Source organism: Pyxicephalus adspersus, chromosome 9 (assembly GCF_032062135.1).
Source record: "Pyxicephalus adspersus chromosome 9, UCB_Pads_2.0, whole genome shotgun sequence".
Taxonomy (NCBI): Eukaryota; Metazoa; Chordata; class Amphibia; order Anura; family Pyxicephalidae; genus Pyxicephalus; species Pyxicephalus adspersus.
In genome coordinates, this window is record NC_092866.1 from 39,639,541 (window position 1) to 39,643,806 (window position 4,266).

Here is a 4,266-nt window from a genome sequence, read left to right on the forward strand (position 1 = left end):
TTTATAGCACGAACATATTTTACACAGCCCTGTACATTAAATAGGAGTTGCTAATGGCAGACTAATACAGATGGTGACACAGGAGGAGAGGACCCTGCCTCGAAGAGCTTACAACCAATTCCACCTCAAAATAAAATTGGTTACAGCAGCAGGAGACTTGAGGAAAAGCTTGTTTCCTCGATTTTCTCAAAAATATTGATTTTGATTCAAGATGACTGCTACTATAGCACTTTCGTGACAAATGAAAAATAGTTCACAATGTGACCTTTTAGCAAATATGATTATAACATTGAACTACTTGTGCCAACTAACTTAAACCTGGTATTGACTGGCAAAAATTACCTTTTATAACCGAACTTACACATTAATGAAATACTGTATGCCATGCACATTGAGTCAAACAAGTATGCAATCACTGAAATATGTTAATACAAATACTTATCCTAAACCCATGATAGTAAAGGAGTATAAATGCTCATGTCGGCAGTTTTCATCTCTATTAATCCATATGCAGAGCCAGTAAACACACAGTAGTAGGAGATACCTGTGTGAGGTTTTTACACAATCCCACCATGCATACTCAAAAGGTAGAACAAGAATGTCTTCCAAGCTTTGCCTCCATTACCCAGCACTTCTCCAATTAAAGAAGCATCATTTAACAAATGGATCACTTACCACTTTTTATCCAATTGCAAAGCTAATGGGACAAAGGGTTATAAGGACTCAAATCACAGCAGACTATATTTGAACCAATAATTCTTATTTTATTTAAATATAATGTCCAAAAGGTGATTGATTGAGGTTTACATTTTTACCTGTTTTTATTACTCTGCAGATATAAGACAGTTTAAAAACGTCCACTTTTTAGATTCTGAAACACTTGATGCCAATTAGCACACAGAAAAAAAAGGCACAGCTAGCAATGTGACCAGGTATTAGAAAGGTAAAGGAAATTCTATTCCATAATTAGGTTTAGAAAGTTTCACAATTTCCAGTGAAGGCATTTTAGAATAGAATGGTTTGACAGCTCCTGCTAATTCATGACATAGAGGCCATGTGCATAAATGTTATATATATTAAAGGCTCAGCAAAGCCAAAGAATCAGTTTTAGCACACACACATCAATGTGCACATCAATTTTTAACCTTTTTTTTGTTTTTAGCACTATAGCTGGTTTATTGATTAGGTGCTTGTTATGCCGTTTAATTTGTGCTGAATCATCCGATGGCCATGCTTGGTGAACAAGGTATAAACTGATAAACTTTTATTATGACTTTTACAACTAGCCCCCAGTCTGATTTTTTTTTTTTTTTAGTATCCCTTTTCGTTCTGAAGAAACTGCCGCTGGATTTTGCGCATCTTTAACGTTTACCCCATTTATAAGCAGTAGTTACTCAGGAACATAGACTAATTAGGAATTTATATTTTAAGGTATTATTTCCCCTTTAATGTATTTATATTTATTGGAAGTTCCAGCTTGTTCCTTTGGGAATCCTCAGCTGAGTGAAGCTTGGGTGTCAGGACGACACTTCATTCTCATCCTTGTTTTGTTAAAGTGATGCTATGTTTATATTTGTCATTATATCATTTAATACCTTATTCAGCAAATGTACCTTCATGGTTAGTTTAGAAACTATTGAGACACAATTTAAAGAGCCAATAAATAAAACACAGACACCACTACTTGGCCTCATAAAGGAGGCCTAAAATTAAGACAAAGCTGTCTGGCATCACAAAAATAAATGCAAGACTAAAATCTGCAACAATACATACAAAAACAAGTGTGGCTCATTTGGCACACACTAAAGGCATGAATGCTCAGAATATCAAATTTACAGCAAATACACACACCAATAGTTACTTGTAGCAAATATCAATACAATTACATGAACATTCTCAGCCATCTTCTATAAGCTTCCATTGCATTACGAGAATAGAGGAACTTTCATTGGGGCATCCATTGTAACTTTTTAGCTATAACTTTACGTCCATAAAATGTAGGGATAGCAATTTACTTGGCCATTAAATGAGGAATGGCTCATAATGTTCTTAATTTGGGGGCTTAAAACGATCATATCTTTAATGTTCTTAAAAAGGGGGTTGATAATCTTCATACTGTGTAAGATAACGTTCTGAAGACTTGGGGCTCCTTAATAGGATAAGGCAAATGAAGATAGGGATGGCACTAGATGAAGATCTTTATTAGGGGTCCCACCCCAGGGGATGTGTTGATGAACAGCAGGAACCAAGGAGTCCTTCCACTGACAGGACAGCAGTAATGGGATTTTGGAATGCAGAATACACCAGGCACATGTAGGCAGATCTCTGGCTCAAAAGGGAGGGACTCAAAGTCCTACAGGAAGACTGAGCCCAGCCGTACACCTCAGGCTAAGGGAAGCATCATGTAAGGATCCACTGTTCTCCTTGGCAGAAATACACGGAACTGCTTCTACTTGGGTGTTGTCTGAAAAGAATCTAAAAATAGCCATTTATAGCCCCGCCCCACCCAGATACAACTGCCTTACCACCTACACCCATCTATCTACATACTACCCACATTAGGACCATAAGGGACATTTACTTTTATATTATTCACCACCTCCCTTTACAGCTAGGGCCATAACTAAGCTAAACTGTCCCCAAATATACCTAAGCCATTACTGATATCAAATACCCTTCAGATGTCTGTATAAACCTTCTTTAAATGGACCTTCATTGTTTATGTTAAGATGATGATGCCTACTCAGTTCAGTGCTTCAATTAGGATGATTTAGACCTGGAAAATAAAATTAGAGACAACTCAATTCCCTCCCAGTCCCCCACCCCCTCCAATTATTCCCTAAGTTTTTTTCCCAGTTACAGAACTACATTCATACACTGCCACCTAGAGGCGACACGCAGACAAACTTCAGCACATAGGGTACATTGTACCCTACACAATGGTACATACACACTGCCATCTAGTGGCTACATACTACACCGAGTACAGTAACACCAGCGGACCATCCCTGTACTGATCACGCACTCATTGCCACCTGCTGGAGAAATTTATATTACGGATCACGCGGTCATAAGACCGCAGTGACGTCACAATCTGACACTCCCTGCACGATTAAAGCAAAACGAATACACCTGCTTGTCTTATCATTGCTCCTCAGTTATGGCACGGAACACATGGATCTCGGAATCGTCATTTGCCTAGGTTGAACACCTTTCTGTATGGCTCGAGGTCACCTCGTTCTTGTGAGCGGTCCTAAGGATCATAAAATGACCACACAAATATGTAACGCCCTATATATAATTATAATACATAGCCTCCCCCCCTAAAAAACAATTCCCACTCAATTATAAATACCAGATACAGAATCATTTAACATTTAGAAATAAAGAAAGTTACGGTTCCCCACCACTTAATATTGTTCATTCAGCAGATATAAAGTTACAGTCACTATTGCTATAAAAAAAATAGTAATTTCTGCCTTATATATAGTACAGCCCACGCCCATACTCACCACCACTGCTAAGAACACATACATACCATCCAAATCAGGGTGGTTCCGCTGGGTGTCTAGTCTGCTGCAGCGCCCGGACATTCCGCTTCTTCTCCCTTCTGCTCTCTTCCCCCATCTTCCACCCGAAGAATGCCTCAAGGCGTCTCCTACCGTCACTTTTATAGACCGCTAGTGACTTCATAGTTTATATATCATTCCGCCAAACTAGTTGAAAAATAGTCCCTCTCCTAAAGCGACTTATGTCGGTTTACCAAGTGCTATTTGCGCTAAAAGTTTATGTCTGTTGTGTACATGTTCGATCAAAATGCAAAAATGTTTATCATATTATACTTTTATAGCTTAAATGAAATTAGAAGACAGCGGAATGTTCGAGTAAGGGGAACGTATTTCTGCGCATGCTCCCAATTCCTTTCCTTTTTTTTTCCAATTTTACCGGTCTCGTAAAAAAAACAAAAACAAAAAAAAAAAAAAACATTAAAGATGCTGGTAGCTCGTTATGATGGTTTTCTGATTATGAGGACAGTTACAGTTTATGGACGTTGAAATAAAATGCACTATTTCCACACTTTCGTAATCTCGCGGAAGAATCCTTAAAAAAAAAACGCATACCGCGGAGGAACACATCAATTCTTTTCGAGTCAAAAACAAAAAGGCGGATGGATATTCACTGCAGTAAAAATCTGGCTGAGACCGGTCTGAACTGGTTTTAAAGGCTGTTCATCAAATAATTATGCAAGGAGAATTTTCTAGAGCG

The 4,266-nt window shown here is 38.2% G+C and overlaps 1 long non-coding RNA gene across 1 annotated transcript; it reads right to left on the bottom strand.

Moving 5' to 3' along the window:
- Positions 1 to 743: 743 nt before the first annotated feature.
- On the bottom strand, positions 744 to 3,939 carry LOC140337823 (uncharacterized). Its single transcript, XR_011922132.1, has 2 exons — positions 3,539 to 3,939; positions 744 to 3,253 (listed from the first exon to the last, which is right to left on the bottom strand). It is a non-coding gene; the product is annotated as an uncharacterized lncRNA (long non-coding RNA).
- Positions 3,940 to 4,266: the final 327 nt, after the last annotated feature.